Source organism: Apostichopus japonicus, chromosome 7 (genome assembly GCF_037975245.1).
Source record: "Apostichopus japonicus isolate 1M-3 chromosome 7, ASM3797524v1, whole genome shotgun sequence".
Taxonomy (NCBI): domain Eukaryota; kingdom Metazoa; phylum Echinodermata; class Holothuroidea; order Aspidochirotida; family Stichopodidae; genus Apostichopus; species Apostichopus japonicus.
The window spans coordinates 12,370,583-12,392,309 of NC_092567.1; the positions used below are offsets into that span (position 1 = coordinate 12,370,583).

Genomic DNA, 21,727 nt, shown 5'->3' on the forward strand with positions numbered 1-21,727 from the left:
CGTTCGTTGCTGTACCCATTGTCACATTATCATTACAACGAACACGAAACAAATATTACGCTCTCTAGAAATGTAGAGTTTTATTGCTGAAGATGTCGCTTTTTAAGAAGTAATTGAGGTAATTATATGTATATTATATTTAAGCTTTTGCTCATGTTAGTATAGGGAAGTATAAGTGAGTTTGTGACTCACAAATTGTATTTTAGTTTGTACAACGTGGACCTATTCTCAGCGTGGGTTAGCCTATCGTGATATTGTGTATTAGGCCTAGGTTTATTGTTTCGAGAATGCATCACGATGGTATTCAAGTTCATTTTGAGTATTTTCAAGGGCTTAGTAAGTTCTGTACTCTTAAAAATATGTTATTATAAGTTCACATGTCTTGTTATTGTTGTATTCGAGGGAATCGTGTTATTCGTGTGTTTCATTGTCTAGGCTAAGCGTGCCTTACGGTGAATTACTAAGTGTGTATAAAGTATTTTCGTACTATATTCCGATAGAGCGCCCTCTCATAACAAACAAGATGGCTGCGCCCATGTTGTCGTTGAATTTATGTGTACGTAATAGGCGAGCCACCCAAGTGAGCTTGAGTAACATTATCTAATTATTCATTAAGGTATTTTCTTTCTATATTCACCACTTTATGTGTTATCCAGCACTGATTAAGATTAAATTCACCTCTGTTGATATTGGTTTTGGACAAAATGTCTCTCGCTGCTGTGGTAACCACAATTAGTTGTTAAACGATGTATTCTGTAATAAGTTACACGTTCTGTGTACTGGGAACTGGTTGAGATGTAATTGACTAGATAAGTTGTGTTATTGTTTTATAAGTGTAATGCTCTGCCCATAAATGGACAGAGAGATTGTAAGGCAGACGTGCCGAGATTTAAATGTCGCAATCTCATCATTATTACTATTATGTGTTAAGTCTAGTGGTGCTCCCAGTTCTACCCTTTTCATTGTAGCTATTCAGACAGTGTAGAAACCAGCCTAATTGGGTCACAGAGAGTAGAGTTAGTCTGGTACACAATTTTAAGTGACTTTATTTTTATGTTTTGTTTCTCTTTTTATTATCTTTCAGGAAAGTTACCTGAAGGTGCTGCACCGTCCTTTTTTTGTTACGTAATCATATAATATAATCTCGACCATGCTATGTGAGAGAAGAAGTAATAAACCCCTCAGCCACCAGAACAAGCGGTGGTAGAAATCAGCACTCTCTCCTGCCTATTTATTCCTGCGTATCCTCACAAATGGTGTCAGAAGTGGGATACATGCAGAACAAATAAGGCATCAACGAGATAAAGGGCGGTGGCAGTATGTCGTCCAGGGCACTTAAGGACCTCCAGAAGCAGTTGGATGGGCTGGCGGCGGAACTGGCTAGAGCAAAGGTGGGAAAACCAGATGCGCAACCTAATACGGTATACGTTTTGCCCAGTGAAAGGAAGCTGCGTACTTTCACCGGGACCGATGGCCTGCCAGTGATGACCTTTGTGGAGGACATCCGTACAGCATTGAAGTTGAGAAGGTTGCAAGGGACCGATGCAACTGAATTTGTCATGACGTACCTAGCCGGAGCTGCCAGGCAAGAAATTAGGCACCAGCCAGATAAAGTGTCCTCCGATGCAGATGCCATCCTCCGTACACTCTGTGAGACCTTTGGAGAACGGAGGAGTCAAGGTTCGGTGATGCGGGAAATCTGTAGTAGTGTGCAGAAAGATGGTGAAACTGTATCTGAGTTTGCTTTCAGATTGATGGCTCTCGCAGATGAATTTGCAAAGATCCCTGGCGCCCCCAAACCTGAAACTGCCATCAAAGAACAGTTTCGGGACGGATTGTTAGATGGAGTGCTGCGACGGGAGTTGAAGAGGCTCATGAAAGAAGATAAAGGAATAACCTTCATTAAATTAAGAGACTGGGCACTTGATTTGGCGGAAGAGGAAAGCGATTTCGTACCGAGGCGTACTCGACGAGCAGCTGTTAATAGTACGGAAGCTGCTACTCACCAACTTTCTGCTGTGGTAGAGAAACTTGCCAGCACTGTCCAGACCCAGTCTGATATCATGGAAGCTATTAGGGTGCAGCAAGGAGAGATCGTTTCACGACTAGAAAGATTAGAGAGAGAGGGTCAACGGTATAAAGGTAGGGGGCGGCCCAGACCTGACAGGAAAGACATAGAATGCAGACGTTGTCACCAGATGGGGCATTATGCATCAGAATGCCAGAGCCCAACTCCAATTAATGTGCCATCGGGAAACTAAGCTCGCCCAGTTCCGTGAGCCAGGTACTGGGTGGTCCAGTTAAAGAGCAACAGGGCTCACAGCCCCGAACGCCTCTGGGAAAGCTGGAAGTCCCATCTGTTATTCATGATGACTCACTATCTGTCACAAAAGTAAAGTCGAGTGTGCAGCATGTACATGCTTCAGTTGATACTGCACAGAGAGAGCCCTGCTGGAAAGTTCCTCTCCCTGATAGCCTGACAGAAGATCAAAGAAACAAAGCTGTTGACCTTCTACGGAGAAATGCTGAGATATTTGCTTCATCAGATGATGACCTGGGCAATGCAGAAGGTGTCTCCCACAAGATACCTCTCACCGATGAAGTACCTGTCAGACAACCATTCCGTCGTATTCCACCGTCCCAATGGGAAGAAGTAAGGGAACACATTCGGAAATTGCTAGACAAGGGAGTAATTAGACCAAGTACCAGCCCTTATGCCTCTCCAATTGTTCTAGTACGGAAAACAGATGGTAGCCTTCGAATGTGTGTTGACTACCGGAAACTCAATCAGAAAACAATTAAAGACGCCTACCCCATCCCAAGGATAGAGGATTCAATCGACGCACTGCATGGGTCTCAGTGGTTTTCTGCTATTGACCTCCTTTCCGGGTACCATCAAGTTGCCATGGCAGAGACAGACAGACATAAGACAGGTTTCATTACGCCGTTCGGCTTATATGAATTCAACCGCATGCCGTTTGGATTATCAAATGCCCCAGGTACGTTTCAACGCCTTATGCAGACTTGCCTTCATGACCAGTTTTTCCAGTCTGTATTATGTTATCTGGATGACATATTAGTGTATTCCAAGACCTTTGAAGATCACTTGACCAATCTGCAGCGGGTGTTTGATAGATTGAAACAACAAGGTCTGAAGATCAAGCCGTCCAAATGTACATTTTTCCAGAGTGAAGTGACCTATCTTGGTCACAAAGTAACCCGTGCTGGGGTGATGCCAAGTCCAGACAAGATCCAGGCAGTTAAAGACTGGCCTGCACCGCGGAATGTTAAAGAGCTTCGGTCCTTTTTAGGATTCTGTTCTTTTTACAGGAGGTTTGTGTATAATTTCTCACAAACGGCCAAACCACTTCACACTTTGGTCTCTACCTGCCTGCATCAACAGAAGAGTACTAAGACTGTTCCTTTTACGTGGTCCGACGAACACCAAGAGGCTTTCAAAATTCTGAAGCAGAAATTATGTGAGAATGTTGTGTTGGCATACCCAAATTACACCTTGCCATTCGAACTGGAAGTAGATGCGTCACTATGCGGATTGGGAGCTGTGTTGTACCAAGTGCAGGATGGAAAGCGGCGAGTACTTGCCTTTGCCAGTAGAACTCTCCGTGGATCAGAAAAGACCATGGATAAATACTCCAGTTTCAAGCTAGAACTGCTTGGGTTAAAGTGGGCAGTCACAGAGAAATTTCGGGAGTATTTGCTGGGGCACAAGTTTGTTGTATATACAGATAGTAATCCTCTAGCTCATCTGGGAAATGCTAAGCTGGATGCAGTTTCTCAACGCTGGGTGGGTGCCCTAGCTGCATTTGACTTTAAGACGTTTTACAAGCCTGGAAAATCTAACACCGTAGCAGATGCCCTTTCCCGAATACCGCCCTTGTCCGACACCCAGGATATTGCTCCATCTACTGAATGTACCCCCATGTGCACAATTGTCCCTGAGGATCTACAAATGGCCACAGTTGCAGCAATTTCTGGTTCGAAGCAAGAAATCAACTGCCCGGTGACGTCACCACTAGTATTTCCTTCATATTCTAGGGAACATCTCAGAGAATTCCAGCAGAAAGACCCCACCATCAGTCGATTCTACGAAAGTTGGTTATCAAATACCAAACCTTCGATGACTGACCGGAGACGGAATAAGGAATTGTCTCTCCTGGTCAAACAATGGGATAAGTTACACGAGATGGATGGTTTACTGTATAGGACTTGTCCTGAAAGCAACACTAACCAACTGTTGCTTCCTAAAGTCTTACGGGAAGAGGTGCTGAAAGCTTGTCACGATCAGTGTGGTCACCAAGGTGGTAAGAGGACGACGTTGCTGGTAAAACAGCGCTGTTACTGGCCAAAGCTATCCAGTGATGTAATAGCATACTGCGAAGGATGCGATCGGTGTGTTCGTGCTAAGAACCAACCAAAGATCCGAGAACCGTTAAGAAGTATTGTGGCCAACAAACCAAATGACATAGTGGCAGTTGATTTTACTCTCCTGGAGCGGGATACAGCGGGTAAGGAAAATGTACTCATCATCACGGATATATTTTCCAAATTCACGCAGGCAATACCAACAAAAGACCAAACTGCACAGACCACCGCTAAGAAGCTCGCCCAACATTGGTTTTTACTATTCGGGGCCCCTCGTCGATTGCACTCTGACCAAGGAAGGAATTTTGAATCGGCATTAATTCAACAGTTATGTCAGATTCATAACATAACCAAAACAAGAACTACCCCTTATTACCCAGAGGGTAATGGCCAAGCAGAAAGGTTTAACAGAACTCTACATAATCTGTTAAAAACACTTCCACCCTCCAAGAAAAGACGCTGGTCTGAGTATTTACCAGAAGTACTGTACGCTTACAACTGTACCCCTCATGCCTCAACTGGGTTTTCACCGTTTTATCTCATGTATGGCAGGGAACCTATTTTACCTGTAGATTTCTTGTTGAGTCAACCCCACTCTCAAACCTCAGATTCAGTAGATGAGTGGATTTTCAAACATAATGAAGCTCTCCAGATGGCCCACAAGAAAGCAGGGGAGACTCTAAAACATCAGGCTGCAGCACGTAAACGACTCTTTGACAAACGTGCTGAGGACAAGCCACTGGAAGTGGGTACCAACGTATACACCAAAAGCCACCCCCGGGGAAGACACAAGATTGCAGATGAGTGGGGAGCTGATGTCTATAAGGTTCTATCCCGTCCAAACGACAACTCTGTGTACGAAATTCAGCTCGCCGATGGCTCTGGTCCAAACAAAATGGTTCACAGGAGAGAAATACGTCCTTGTCCATCACCCAGTCAACCAGTTCCACTACTCCATGGAAATCTTCCTAACAACACCGACACTAGAGATATGTCCTTGCCTCGACTGAGGGTTCCAACATCATACCTAAGTGACAGTTCTGACGATTCTTCTCTTTATTCATCCGATGACGAGCAACCACGACTGCGTCGTAGCTGTAGAGTGAACCGGGGGCAACATACAAATCCATACAACGTCCCTAAAAGTGTTAAGTACACATAGTTCTAGTCAGAGTTTCCTTATTGTTTTTGGTTTTGCTGACAAGATATCCTATTGTTTTTGAAGTCGTAAGTTGTGTTGCATTTTGGCAGCATTATTTATCATCTGTATTATCAATACTTTTATTTCATGTTGATCGTTTCACCTTGCATCGTATTGAACTGCCTATTATATTGTTGTGTACTGTGGCAATTCAAACTTGAGTTTTATACTTACAAGTTAAGCTCACCAGTTGGTAGCTGAGTACAGTTGTTTTACGGCATTTGTTGTGACACAGTGCTCGATATTCTCGTTTTCCATAAAGGTTGACGATCGGTTTCAATATTTGCTATCTTGTTTTTCATTGTTGTTTAAGGTTTAATTCCTAAGTAGTTTGGGGACAAACTTAGTTCAGCAGGGGAGTGTAGTGCATCCCACAGGGAGCCATGTGTTGGTTGCACATCTGTCCCTTTCGGCGTTCGTTGCTGTACCCATTGTCACATTATCATTACAACGAACACGAAACAAATATTACGCTCTCTAGAAATGTAGAGTTTTATTGCTGAAGATGTCGCTTTTTAAGAAGTAATTGAGGTAATTATATGTATATTATATTTAAGCTTTTGCTCATGTTAGTATAGGGAAGTATAAGTGAGTTTGTGACTCACAAATTGTATTTTAGTTTGTACAACGTGGACCTATTCTCAGCGTGGGTTAGCCTATCGTGATATTGTGTATTAGGCCTAGGTTTATTGTTTCGAGAATGCATCACGATGGTATTCAAGTTCATTTTGAGTATTTTCAAGGGCTTAGTAAGTTCTGTACTCTTAAAAATATGTTATTATAAGTTCACATGTCTTGTTATTGTTGTATTCGAGGGAATCGTGTTATTCGTGTGTTTCATTGTCTAGGCTAAGCGTGCCTTACGGTGAATTACTAAGTGTGTATAAAGTATTTTCGTACTATATTCCGATAGAGCGCCCTCTCATAACAAACAAGATGGCTGCGCCCATGTTGTCGTTGAATTTATGTGTACGTAATAGGCGAGCCACCCAAGTGAGCTTGAGTAACATTATCTAATTATTCATTAAGGTATTTTCTTTCTATATTCACCACTTTATGTGTTATCCAGCACTGATTAAGATTAAATTCACCTCTGTTGATATTGGTTTTGGACAAAATGTCTCTCGCTGCTGTGGTAACCACAATTAGTTGTTAAACGATGTATTCTGTAATAAGTTACACGTTCTGTGTACTGGGAACTGGTTGAGATGTAATTGACTAGATAAGTTGTGTTATTGTTTTATAAGTGTAATGCTCTGCCCATAAATGGACAGAGAGATTGTAAGGCAGACGTGCCGAGATTTAAATGTCGCAATCTCATCATTATTACTATTATGTGTTAAGTCTAGTGGTGCTCCCAGTTCTACCCTTTTCATTGTAGCTATTCAGACAGTGTAGAAACCAGCCTAATTGGGTCACAGAGAGTAGAGTTAGTCTGGTACACAATTTTAAGTGACTTTATTTTTATGTTTTGTTTCTCTTTTTATTATCTTTCAGGAAAGTTACCTGAAGGTGCTGCACCGTCCTTTTTTTGTTACGTAATCATATAATATAATCTCGACCATGCTATGTGAGAGAAGAAGTAATAAACCCCTCAGCCACCAGAACAAGCGGTGGTAGAAATCAGCACTCTCTCCTGCCTATTTATTCCTGCGTATCCTCACAAGAAACCAGTCTGAACGTAAAATTCTCGCATTGCTTGTACATTACTCGTATCACACTAGGGCCTATGGCTAGTATGGGCCTAGTGCTACACAGACTTTTTTTCATTAGATCTCCATCTTGTTCTTTCTACTTCCAAAAAATTCCTCTTCTTTTATGGTCAGTCGGAAAATCAAACAACAATATCCATGTTCTGACCGATTGCAGCATCCCCAGCACCATTTCTTTCATAATTTCGTACTTTTTTCGTGTACACAAACGATAGTCTATACACTGTGAGTATGCGTGTCGCCTGCTATAAAGTTTTCAAGTGGACCTATTTTACCACCCTGTGTGGGCGTTTTCCCTCTCGACCAATCCAAATCGGTTACATGGTTGGCCAAACTCTCTCTATATACGGCTCTGTTGACTATCTAAGCGTAGCGCCACCATGTGTTGGCGCGAAGCGTACAAGAAAATTTTGGGATTAACAAACCCTCTAGATGGCTGGAAACGGCACTTTCCAAGGTTTCCAAGCGGCATATACCGAACTTTAAAATAGGGATATCATGTCCGAAATATCTCATAATCAGGATCCAAAATACTTTTTCTTTAATTTCCGGTGTTATTTTGGGAAAATTGCCCCTGTCAATCTTGTTTCAGGCGCTACGTTAGAATGTTCGAGAACTCTTTGATATTATTCGATGAAGAAAATGGCCTCATGCAGGCTATTATAGGCCTATACACATGCAATACACAATTACACATAGTTACATTCCTAGGTACCGATTGCTAGGGCATCCAGGTGAAATGTGTATTTAGCATTACCGTGGTAACATGAGATTCTCAGCTGTTCGAGGGAACATGTACGTGTGTAGGCCTACTATAGGGCCTATATGAATCATCGAGGTAAATGAATCTGGAGGATTCATGTCAATTGGGCGCGCGCGTAACACGCATGGAGGGTCATGTGATGTGTTCCAGGGTGGTACTAATATATTACTCTCCCCATTACGCATGATGATTTCACCCAACTAGTACGTAAATGTGTATGCGTGCTTAGAGCAGCAGACGACGTGCAACCGTTACCTAGCAATAACCTTGCCTGTAGCCTGACGTGATAGCTATATTCCCGTCGAGCAGCATTAGGCTCTGTTCCATGGAGAATTCCATGGTTGCACTGAACTAAACATTTCCCCACAGCAACACGCCCAGTTCAACAATCCTTTTCGACAAAAAATCGTTCTTGAAATACAATTCAGACATCGACATCGACATTTTCCGCTGCAAGCCCAATGTATCTATACTTGTTCTGTGCCAGCATGTCTAACGTTAGCATTATTAGCACTATTTCGTAGGCCTGAAGTACCAGTACCTTCTTATGCCGTTAGTTCCCATGTCCGAACCGACAAATCTTTCACGAAGTCACTAACACTATTCTCGAACTGCTACAGAGAAATATCAGTTTACCTCGATGGATATGAATACTATGAGGGTGCATGTATGTACTATATCAATACCGTGGGCGCAGTAATACATTTTGTTGTTATAGGGCCAATGAAGCCTACAGTCAACTATTCTTGCTTTATAAAGACGCTTTATTTGAAAAGATCGCACTGCGTTTATGGTAGGCGAGAAATGAAGCTAAAAAAGAGCCGTACAATAACGATGATGCATAAATGTAGGCATGAAAATATTCTTATCCCTGGCATTTGGTGGGGGAATATGGTGTATTACATCCCCCACCCATTTTCATGGGGGGGATATATCCCACCTCCCCCCCAGGATCGCCGCCCATGGGTTTTAATATTTGTACACCAATAAATTAACTGTGTCTGAATTTTCGAAAATTTCTGACCAACATTCTTTATCACACTTCCCTCTACTCGTGCAATTTTGACCGGTCTGTTAGGGGTTGAAGGAGGTTTTTCTATATTGGTTGTCCATAGATGAAATTTTGTGCAACATTATGGGTATGAGAAATGTGAATTTTCAAATTCTGAACAAATAATGGGCTTGACGGATATTGTGGGCCGCGACGTAGAATCACCTATAAAAAGCAATGATCCACAGGACATGCGATGAGGTCGAACATGATTTGTGACTGGTGACAATCTTCAAAAAGGTTATGGATGGAAAAAAACTATCGGGAAATACTTGCAAGGTTCTCAGGCAAAAAGTGTACATCTGGTTGGTCATTTTCAAGCCCGAGAGGTGCCATTTCCGGTGATATGGGTGGTATCAAAACCAGAAATTTTTTTGTACGCTGCGCGCCAACCGATGGTGGCGCTCCGCTTAGATAGTAATTCGCGCCCCCGGGTTAGAAAATCCTGGATACGCCCCTGGTTAGGGTAATACTGCTTAAAGTTTCTTCCTTTGTTTTGAGATGTGACAGACTCGAGTTTTGCGAACATATTGTTTCAGTTATTACTACAAATTAACAGCAGGCAGTGATTAGTTCACCAGTATATAGGCATAGGAGATAAAGCTACAAACACAACCAACTGCTTTAAGCTAAAATCGATCATGCTCTGATCAGGAGCGTCAATCCGAATTGAGAGTTGGGTGGGGTAGGGGGCATAAATAGGAAACATGAATAAACCGAAGGAGTCGACTTAGCGCAAAGCCTTTTTGGGTGGGGTTCAGGGGCGAATCCCCGCCAGTGGTCCAGGGGTCGGACTCTACAAATCTTCAGGTTTACTTCTGTTTGGTGCCTGAATTGATATGACATTCATAAATATATTTAATAAAAGTCACATTTGACAAGATTAGCCTTGAATTAAAAAGACTTATCTATTTCACCTCCTGATGTAACTTATAGCATTAATCATGATTATTCAGATTGACACTTAAACCCAAAAGGAAACATCTAAACTTTGAACACAAGGTTATCTAGTTATCCAGACATATACAACATGCACACGTATGGTATTATAAATACATTTGAAAAGCACTATTTGGTATTTAGGCACGTTCACTTCATCGGAAACAACAAATCATAAAAATAAATATAAACATCAGGGCCGTAGCCTGGGTAGAATTCCTAGCAGCAGTTAAGGAACATCGAGAAAAAAATGTATCGTCCAAATGTTACATAGCGATGCTTTGATGTGCGGATATACAGTACGGTATACCAGGCGCTTTTTCAAGAAATTTGAGTGGGTTGGTCATTTCCAAAAAGGGACCATCATGACACTATCTAAGGACCTACTGCGGGTAGGGGAGGGGGGGATGAACTGAGTGAGTGGACCGTGTATTCTTAGTAAAACATTGTGGCACTAATATAGGGGATAACAGTGAAACATACGTAATAAGTATATTTATGAACCGTAGTTTCACGTAAGGCTGCTACACTGTTCATGCAGGTTAAATTTTTGGAGCTCTCTACCTTTATTGTTATTATAATCCCCCTCTGCCACCAGCCCGCCCCCCCCCCCTCTGAAAAACCACCAGAAACAGTAGTCGCATCAGAGATCGTGCATATACGTGATGAGCATTTAAAGTAAACCTTATGTTATTTGACCGCCACTCCTACAATACGTGTCTAGAATCTCAGAGTTTGCACACTACAGACTAATTAAATCAGAAGAAATGATATGAACATTTATCGAAGGCTTACTTTCATTTAGAAAGTGTAAATCTCAGGGGGCAGCTACCCATGCGCAGGCTACGGCCCTGAATACTAAACTACTGCGTGTAAAGAGCAATGCACTGACCCTGTTAGGAAAGATAGAAAAAATACCGTTTATAACCATCGTCCCCTCCATCTCCCAAACCCTTTCCATCTCCTCAACCCCCTCTATCTCCCCAACCCCTCCATATCTCTCAAACCCCTCCATCTCCCCAACCCCTTCCATCTCCCTCACACCCCCCCATCCCCCACCCTCTCCAACCCCTCCATCCCCACCCTCTCCAACTCCCCAACCCGCTTCATCTCCCTCACGCCCCTCCATCCCCCACCCTCTCCAACTCCCCAACCCCTCCCTCAAACCCGTACAATCCCCTACATCTCCATCAAACCCCTCCATCTCCATCAAACCCCTCCATCCCACCCTTTCCATCCCCACCCTCTCCATCTCCCCTCTCTTTCTCCACTCCTCTAACAATTTATTATATTATACGTAAAGTATAATTATACAAGTATAAATGAACAACGGAAAACTTTCTGGGAATAATAAACAAGAAAAGAGGAATTAAAGTTCAACAGTAAACACAATAATCAGCATCTCATGAATAATCCTCAACCATATACATAAACATGAGAGGGTTTTATTACATCATTAGCCTTAACTAACCATCATTGGAATTCATTACATTCTAATTAATTAGGTGTAACATTACCTTTGAAGCTAATGTTCGGTCCACATAGAGGCGAACATGAATTATGAATGGTTGGGCCTACATCATGGACAGAAGCGAAGTATACAGTCTCTGGCCTTATACACCATATAAAAGTATGTTAATATATTTATCACTCAGCAGCTTGAGGATGTATTGTTTATAACACAACCGCCATTCTTTCTATTTATTACGAAGACCAACATTGTATAACAGCAGTATTGACAGAATAATAAATATAACCATATATAGTAATCAAGAAATATGAATGTAAAATGTGACCAGAATAGAACATAGAACAGAATAAAGAGATGTATAGAATATGATAATAATATATATCTAGGGTTAACGGAAATCAAGAGCTAAGATTCAATGCACAAGGCATCTCCTAAGTTGTAAAAAGATGCCGGTCTGGTGTATGGCAAGCATCAGTTACAATAATATTCAAGGCACGTTTTACGAGAGTAATATTGTGGATTGGACAGCAACTGAACAGGTTCTGCTACTCCTCTCTCTCGACACTGAAAACATAACATAAATTAATGTTAAAACATGGCAAAACAATATTGTTGACTGACCACAGCTTATTTTAAGTTTGTGGACAGCAATTAGAATCCTTAGATAGACTTATGGCAACATCTCCTTATTTATGTATTAATATTGGTAGCAAATTTACAGATATGGGTATACGATGACTGTGAAATTGCTGGCTACCCTACACAATGTTTCTCACATATGAACAAACTATATGTATAACACAGTTCTATGTAACTGATTGATCTCAACAAGAGTATTTCATTTTAGAAATATGGATTTCAGCATTCATCAGTTTAGTCCTCAGTACCCAACAAACTGTCTATGTACCTGCATGGTAACTCAATATGCTGAAAATAAGTTTGGGTTGATATGTTACAGCATGCCATATGATCTTGGGAGTAACCCACAGGTGGCAATGCACATATAACTTCAAAGACTTGATACTTCATAGTTTCTCAATTTCAAACACATCCCTGATCAGATCAAGGTACACACTACAAAAACTTATAGACCGGGAGCCCAGAGGGTTTGGTTAGCTGGGAAGGTAACCAATTGCCTTGTACATCACAACGTTCACAGTGCATTCCTGTATATGAAACCAGACGACTGGCAAACCGGGTGTGGTGGGTGTGGCTGGGAGAGCAATTTTAAAGTCACCTCAAAGCTAACCTAGATCAGCTTTCATGGTAACCACAACAAAGTAAGTACAATGTGTCAGGTATGGCCCCAAGAGCAACAAATGGCCATCGCCAGTAATTATTGGTGGTGGGGTACCCCTGCCAGTCATCAATAATTGACCCCTCACGGCTGACCTAGGTCAGCTCATGAGGTAACCACTTGAAACCTACTGGAAAATGATGGTTAGGACTTCAGATACAAGGGATGGGCATTGCCAGTAATTGTTATTGGTGGGGTACCCCTGCCAGTAGACCCCCAAAATGCCCCTCCCCTCATTGACCTAGGTCAGCTCATGAGGTAACCAATTGAAAACTACTGGAAAATGATTGGCAGGACTCTATATGTAAGGGATGGGCATTTCCAGTCATTTTTATTGGTGGGGTACCCCTGCCAGTAGACCCCTAAAATGCCCATCCCCTCATTGACCTAGGTCAGCTCATGAGGTAACCACTTGAAACCTACTGGAAAATGATTGGCAGGACTCTATATGTAAGGGATGGGCATTTCCAGTAGTTTATATTGGTGGGGTACCCATGCCAGTAGACCTCCAAAATGCCCATCCCCTCATTGACCTAGGTCAGCTCATGAGGTAACCAATTGAAAACTACTGGAAAATGATTGGCAGGACCCTATATGTAAGGGCTGGGCATTTCCAGTCATTTATATTGGTGGGGTACCCCTGCCAGTAGACCCCCAAAATGCCCATCCCCTCATTGACCTAGGTCAGCTCATGAGGTAACCAATTAAAAACTACTGGAAAATGATTGGCAGCACCCTATATGTAAGGGATGGGCATTTCCAGTCATTTATATTGGTGGGGTACCCATGCCAGTAGACCCCCAAAATGCCCATCCCCTCATTGACTTAGGTCAGCTCATGAGGTAACCAATTGAAACTACTGGAAAATGATTGGCAGGACTCTATATGTAAGGGGTGGGCATTTCCAGTAATTTATATTGGTGGGGTACCCCTGCCAGTAGACCCCCAAAATGCCCCTCCCCTCATTGACCTAGGTCAGTTCATGAAGTAACCAGTTGAAAACTACTGGAAAATGATTGGCAGGACTCTATATGTAAGGGCTGGGCATTTCCAGTCATTTTTATTGGTGGGGTACCCCTGCCAGTAGACCCCCAAAATGCCCATCCCCTCATTGACCTAGGTCAGCTCATGAGGTAACCAATTAAAAACTACTGGAAAATGATTGGCAGGACCCTATATGTAAGGGATGGGCATTTCCAGTCATTTATATTGGTGGGGTACCCCTGCCAGTAGACCCCCAAAATGCCCATCCCCTCATTGACCTAGGTCAGCTCATGAGGTAACCAATTGAAACTACTGGAAAATGATTGGCAGGACTCTATATGTAAGGGATGGGCATTTCCAGTAATTTATATTGGTGGGGTACCCCTGCCAGTAGACCCCCAAAATGCCCCTCCCCTCATTGACCTAGGTCAGTTCATAAAGTAACCAGTTGAAAACTACTGGAAAATAATTGGCAGGACTCTATATGTAAGGGATGGGCATTTCCAGTCATTTTTATTGGTGGGGTACCCCTGCCAGTAGACCCCCAAAATGCCCATCCCCTCATTGACCTAGGTCAGCTCATGAGGTAACCAATTGAAACTACTGGAAAAATGATTGGCAGGACTCTATATGTAAGGGCTGGGCATTTCCAGTCATTTATATTGGTGGGGTACCCCTGCCATTAGACACCCAAAATGCCCATCCCCTCATTGACCTAGGTCAACTCATGAGGTAACCAATTGAAAAATACTGGAAAAATGATTGGCAAGACTCTATATCTAAGGGCTGGGCATTTCTAGTAATTTATATCAGTGGTGTACCCCTGCCAGTAGACCCCCAAAATGCCCCTCCCCTCTGGGCTCCCGCTCTATTAGCTTGCCTGGCATGTGGGCAATCTTTATTTTCTACAGAAGTTGAAGTTTTCTGATGAACTGTTAATTTAGGTAACTATCAATTTAGGTAACTATCGGAGGGCATTGTGGTCAAGTGGTTAAGGCAGTGGACTTGTGATCTAAGGATTACAGGTTCGAGCCCTGGCCAGATCATTGCGTTGTGTACTAGGGCAAGGCGCTTTATCTCCATTGCCTCTCTTCACCCAGGTGTATACATGGGGACCTGCGAGGTAACTTGTAAATATAGTTGCGTGCGCCGGTTTGTGGCTGCACCCTATGGGAAGTCCCCCGGGGGACACATGGTTGTGGTGCACTGTGGTGCCCCAGGAGAGATTGATTGAATTGTGCACACTTTGGTGTGTGGGTGTGACAAGTTACCAATGACCAGGGGTTAATAATCAGCGCATTGAGACTTAAGTGTGTATTTGCGCTTTATAAGAACTGCGTATTATTAGTATTATTATTATTATCAGTAGCTGTCTCCACTTTAGAGAAATCTTCAATCCACCACTGCATACTACAATATAGTAGTTGTGTTTAGTCAAGTTTGTTAGCTCTACACAATTAAACAAGTGGAATCTTAAAAATGTCATTTGATGTTATTTATAGAGCTAATTAGGCAAGCTGTCTTCACCTACATATAGCCTGTAGATTTCATCAAAGGAACCCAACACAGCCCATTACCATTTCACAAACTGACTGTTGAGAAATTATCATGTGAAGACTCACATCCACAAAGGTAGTTATGTCATCAGTAATGTGTTCCAGCTTGACTTTTTCTTTCACTTTCTTGGAGGAAATGTGCAGAAGAAATGTTCAGAACAGTATCACCTGGAGGTTAAAGAGAAAATACACAATAATTCAACTTTCCATTCACTAGATTTATCAGGTGAAAATTCATCAGGTCTGTGATCATTTTTGTAACATACATCAACGTCTTCCCTTGTGTCTTATTAATAAGTATATATGAGTAGTATAGGGTGTATCTCAGGGCAGCAAATATATTGTTTTTAGGAATATGTTTTGCATCTGATGTAAGCAATTACAACACTTGTAGTGGTGACTAATCAACTCCATGTTACCTTCCAAGAAATGTGTAGCCCCCCCCCCGCCCCCCCCCCCTGATAAAAGACATCTTTTGACAATTGCTGGAAATTTTCTACCAGATTTGTGAGCTATCTTCCATAGTATTGCAACAGAAAATAAATGTAGAAAGCACATGTGCTTGAGTTTCCTGGAATTATCTCTTAAATGGCCAGTATTGTAACTGAAGTGCAAATAATGTACATCTTACACAGAACACATTAAGAGAATCCTTCAACACGGTTGACCAATGGCTAAGAATGGAATTCTGAATTACTTTGATTTTTACTCTGAGGACATGCATAGGGTCCAGAAGGTTCATGCATGTTTTGTATTACTGACTGACAACAACATATCCACACATTACAGTAAACCCAGTAAAGACTTCCATTTGTAATCCCTTAGTATATATAGCTCATTGACAAATTACATAAAACCTAGATTATCTTCAGATTTAAATTTGACATCAATTTTATTGGGTTTTAGATGTACTGAGAGGGGAAGGGTAGGAAAAGTTAGGATGGAAACAGAGATTTTTATGGTTCCTGTTAGTCATTCTACATGGTTCTAACTTAGTGTGGGTTTGTTTCTAACTTAGTGTATGTATGGGTCTCACTTTGTGTGCAGTGACTCTATTTAATTGTTAGGGGACATGCACTTGTGAACTAAATTGATTGTTTATGAGCCTGTCATACATGTTACTGCCTATTATTTGTGGAAATTAGGCTGACAATACAGAGGAGTCTGGCTGCACTGTTAAGACTGATTACTACCCTTACCTGCCACCCAACACTATGGCAAACTGATAAATTAGAAGGGATCAAGTCATCTGAATATTTTGTTCCTTAATTTATGATGGCTACACAAAACAAAAAATGGACCCAGTATACTAAACACATACACCTCTTTGTGTACTTTTACACAATGGTAAGCAATACAATGTATGACATGTTTTGCCTAATATATAGTGTATGTATGTTAGACTGAAGCCATTATCTTCTTCCCTAGGCCCTTAGGGAGTTTGCTGATCAAGCAAGATTCAAAACAATTACTGTTCCACCAGGATTACAGTAGGCAGTAACAAAGTCACTTTCTACCCAGAATCAAATCTAATTATAAATATTACCCCGCATACCAGTCCTGCTATACACTAATTACACACTTACTGTAAACCATTCTGTGCAAGAACCTCTTCATGTAACCCCCAAAGATCATCTCAAGACTGATTAATCAACCTTTTCCTAATAAGAAGATAAAAACAAAGAAAATAAGAATCAGTTGTCACTAATTCTATATTGACAATATCTGAACTAGATATGTTTTAATGCAAACAATGAAAACCTTTGTTATTGAGTTTGCCTTTTTAATATTTGCTCAACAGTTATTCCATTGCTCACAGATATATAAGCTAGTGCTAAAATGACATAGTGTGTCCCTTAAACAACTCAATAGACTTTGCAAATTCATTCATTTCATTGAAAGGCCCTTTTTGTTATTTTCAAGTTGAACAGTTTTTGAAAGTTTACCCATCAACAAAACAAGTAGTTAAATTTGGTAACATGTTTGTAATCCTTTGGATTAGGCTTATTGATCAGCACACTTTATAGTTTGATACTTTTAACATGATTGGTTTCTTTGTTTGTGTTTGAACACCGAATCTCTAATTTGTTTGACTTTGAGGTCAAGCAAAGTTACAGTAGGCCTAATTACTGGTCTGGAATGCTTTTGTCAAACAATCAGTAAACCAGTGTCAAGCAGAGGCTGTTCTAATACATAACTGTTGTTATATTTGCTTTCACAACTGTTCCAGTAACTTAATTTCAACCTTTGTCAATAGACATCAACCTGATGCCCCACCCCCCCCCCCTCCCTTACCTTCCCCAAACACAATAAAGAATTACTGAATTACAGAATAACTTTAAGAACATAAATATCATACAAAATGCATGAAGGATTTTAGATGACATAACATGCTGAATCATTCAACCTGGTGATGGTGAAAATAGAAAACATTCATTAGTATTAGGTTTGAAAGAATAGAGATGTACTTTGGCTATAAAATAGAAAACGTATTAGAATTTCCTCCTCTTTGAAACTTACATTTACGGTACAATTTGTAGAAATGATGCTACAATCAAATAAACACTGAGCAAAAGAGGTCTCGCAGAATCCCTCAGTCTAAGACACAACATTTAAGTATTCTAACTTAGATTGTTCATACGTTATGTCTTGTTTGCAGTGACTGGAATTGATGGCGTGGGGAGGGGTAGGGGGGGCTGGATGAGGGACTTTCTAGTGGGGACTTTTTGGTTCCTTGCTTTAGCAAAAGGAACCTATGCAGTCAGGTTGGCGTGTGTGTGTGTGTATGTATGTATGTGTGTGTGTGTGTGTGTCTGTGACACTTGCTTGGGTACGCTCTATCTCAATAAGGGAATGTTGGATTGAGGCCAAACTTGGACTATAGATCCGCCATATGGAGAAGGTGTGCCCTATTGTTTCTGGTGCCCACAAAGGTCACCAAAGGTCAGTTATGGTCCAAAAACCGAAAATATTAAAACTGCAATAACTCCCAGTGCCAATGTGTGACAAGATTGATATTTTGGGACAAGTTGTGAACTGGTTAGGGGAGCATTTTCAAACTTAACGGTCATGTGATCCGAGGTCACCAAAGGTCAATTAATGATAAAAAACTAGTATTTTTGCGATAACTTGAGAACGAAATGTCCGTTAGGGTTGGGAGTTGCTTCAATGTTATCCAATTGTCGACCCGCATCTGGGTGACCCTTGACCTCAATTTGACCTCTGGTGACCTTTACGTGTTTTTTGGGATTTTTACAGTTTTGATGCTATTTTCAGATGTCAAAGGTACCTTCTGATCATAAATGTCAATAGGTTGACCCCGTGTGACCTTTATGTGCGAAGTTATATGGGGTCAAAGTTTTTCGGTCCGAGTTAGGATGGTTGTACAGACTTGTCGTTTTGTTTTTTGGAATCAGGAGATTAAACTATATCTGAAACCAAGGTCAAAAGGTCAAAGGTCACATTAGAAAAAATGTGCTTATTTTGGGAGGAAACGAGCAAAAAAGGAAATGTTTGGTTTTGATGCTAGATTTGGATATCAAAGGTACCTTCCGATCAAAAATGTCAATTGGTTGACACCCGTGTGACCTTCGTGTGCAAAGTTATACGAGGTCAAAGTTAATTTTCAGACATTTAATGCAACAACTCCCAGTTCCAAGGTGTGACATGGTTGATATTTTTGGACAAGTTGCAAATGGTATAGGGAAATATTTTCAAACTTAACGGTCATGTGATCCGAGGTCACCAAAGGTCAATTAATGTTAAAAAACTAGTAGTTTGGGGGCAGAAAATGGGCAAAGATAAAATGTTTGAATTTGTATAGTTTGATGCTCTAATTTAGGTCTCATCAATCAAAAATGTCAATAAGTTGACCCAAGGTGACCTTTTTATGTTAAGTTATATGAGGTCAAAGTTAATTTTCAGACATTTAGTGTAATAACTCCCAGTGCCAAGGTGTTACACAGTTGATATTTTGAGACAAGTTGCAAATGGTATAGGGGAATATTTTCAAACTTAAGGGTCATGTGATCCGAGGTCACCAAAGGTCAATTAATGATAAAAAACTAGTATTTTTGCGATAACTTGAGAACAAATTGTCCGTAAGTGTTGGGAGTTGCTTCAATGTAATCCAATTGTCGACCCGCATCTGGGTGACCCTTGACCTCAATTTGACCTCTGGTGACCTTTTCGTGTTTTGTGGATTTTTACAGTTTCGATGCTATTTTCAGATGTTAAAGGTACCTTCTGATCATAAATGTTAATGGGTTGACCCCCGTCTGACCTTCGTGTGCGAAGTTATATGAGGTCAAAGTTAATTTTCACACATTTAATGCAATAACTCCCAGTTCTAAGTTGTGACAAGGTTGATATTTTTGGAGTAGTTGCAAATGGTATAGGGGAATATTTTCAAACTTAACGGTCATGTGATACAAGGTCACCAAAGGTCAATTAATGATAAAAAACTAGTATTTTTGCGATAACTTGAGAACAAATTGTCCGTTAGGGTTGGGAGTTGCTTCAATGTAATCCAATTGTCGACCCGCATCTGGGTGACCTCAATTTGACCTCTGGTGACCTTTTCGTGTTTTGTGGATTTTTACAGTTTCGATGCTATTTTCAGATGTTAAAGGTACCTTCTGATCATAAATGTTAATGGGTTGACCCCCGTCTGACCTTCGTGTGTGAAGTTATATGAGGTCAAAGTTAATTTTCAGACATTTAGTGTAATAACTCCCAGTGCCGAGGTGTTACACAGTAGATATTTTGAGACAAGTTGCAAATGGTATAGGGGAATATTTTCAAACTTAATGGTCATGTGATCCGAGGTCACCAAAGGTCAATTAATGATAAAAAACTAGTATTTTTGCGATAACTTGAGAACAAATTGTCTGTTAGGGTTGGGAGTTGCTTCAATGTAATCCAATTGTCGACCCGCATCTGGGTGACCCTTGACCTCAATTTGACCTCTGGTGACCTTTTCGTGTTTTGTGGATTTTTACAGTTTCGATGCTATTTTCAGATGTTAAAGGTACCTTCTGATCATAAATGTCAATGGGTTGACCCCCATGTGACCTTCGTGTGCCAAGTTATATGAGGTCAAAGTTAATTTTCACACATTTAATGCAATAACTCCCAGTGCCAAGGTGTGACAAGGTTTATATTTTTGGACAAGTTGCAAATGGTATAGGGGAATATTTTCAAACTTAACGGTCATGTGGTCCAACGTCACCAAAGGTCAGCTAATGTTAAAAAAGTAGTATTTTGGGGGGGGGGGAAATGGGCAAAGAAAAATGTTTGAATTTTTACAGTCATGCTCTATTTAGGTCTCACCGATCAAAAATGTCAATTGGTTGACCTTCGGGTGACCTTTGTGTGTGAAGTTATGTATACAAGTTCAAAGTTAATTTTGGAACATTTTGAAACTTAAAGGTCATGTCATCTGAGGTCACCAATGTTATCATATCTGTTGACACGCTTGTAGGTCTCTTATATTTCTTACATTTTCGACGCCATATTTAGATCTCAAAAGTGCCTTTTGATCCAAAATCCGATCACATTTTGTGATCACAAAAGTGTTGGCTATAGTGTTGGTTACTTTATGGGAACATGTAGGACCACAATTACTTGGGACTATTTGAGCCCAATCTTGCTTTATAATATTATGTGTATTGTCATATACCCCAAGCAAGGAACCACAGTGCCCTTGGGCTCTTGTTTCTTGAGGGATCATCTGATAAATTATGGAGTAAAAATATCCACTTAAGCACTTGCATTCAAATAGAGGGGGAGGGTGGGTTGATGGGGTAAGAACCAAGTGGTGGACCATGCAATCATTACCCTGCTCATATAAACTGTACATACTTCTTTCAAGAGCTGTAAACCACATATGGCAAATCCCTAAAAGGCTGATCTCAGGACTGAATAATGAAGTTTACCTGATGTAGAGAAAAACAAAACGCATTTGGTTTATATCAATTATAATGTTATCATTCATTTAAATTGTCATCACTAAGTCTGCAAGCAGCAGAATTCTATCATGTAACGTTGTCACATATAATTAACACAGCTTTTATTAACATGGTATGCTACTGAAATTGCAAAATAAATTACAAAGTAAAATTCATAATAGATATGGGATGTCTTCTCATATGATATACTGTATTGAAATAATTTTTATACTTAGTTATATTTAAGATAACATTGTAAAGAGTATATCAAAGTCTGCCGATAGGTAAATATGTACTTTAACTCAATTAATTATAGTACATTGTCATCATTTCAGAAATCCAACATATTCATCAACCTATATACAGTATAGTGAACAATTGGTTCCCTAATTATGTGACCAGAATCTTTCATCATGTTTATT

The 21,727-nt window shown here is 40.8% G+C and overlaps 1 protein-coding gene and 1 long non-coding RNA gene across 12 annotated transcripts in view; one reads left to right on the forward strand and one right to left on the reverse strand.

Annotated features, from left to right (window-relative positions):
• The window catches only part of LOC139970056 (uncharacterized), a 107,302-nt gene that overhangs the window by 34,999 nt on the left and 50,576 nt on the right, over positions 1-21,727 (forward strand). The window lies entirely within an intron of this gene.
• LOC139970124 (uncharacterized) lies at positions 14,580-21,280 on the reverse strand. Its single transcript, XR_011794029.1, has 3 exons — positions 21,220-21,280; positions 16,944-17,018; positions 14,580-15,525 (listed from the first exon to the last, which is right to left on the reverse strand). It is a non-coding gene; the product is annotated as an uncharacterized lncRNA (long non-coding RNA).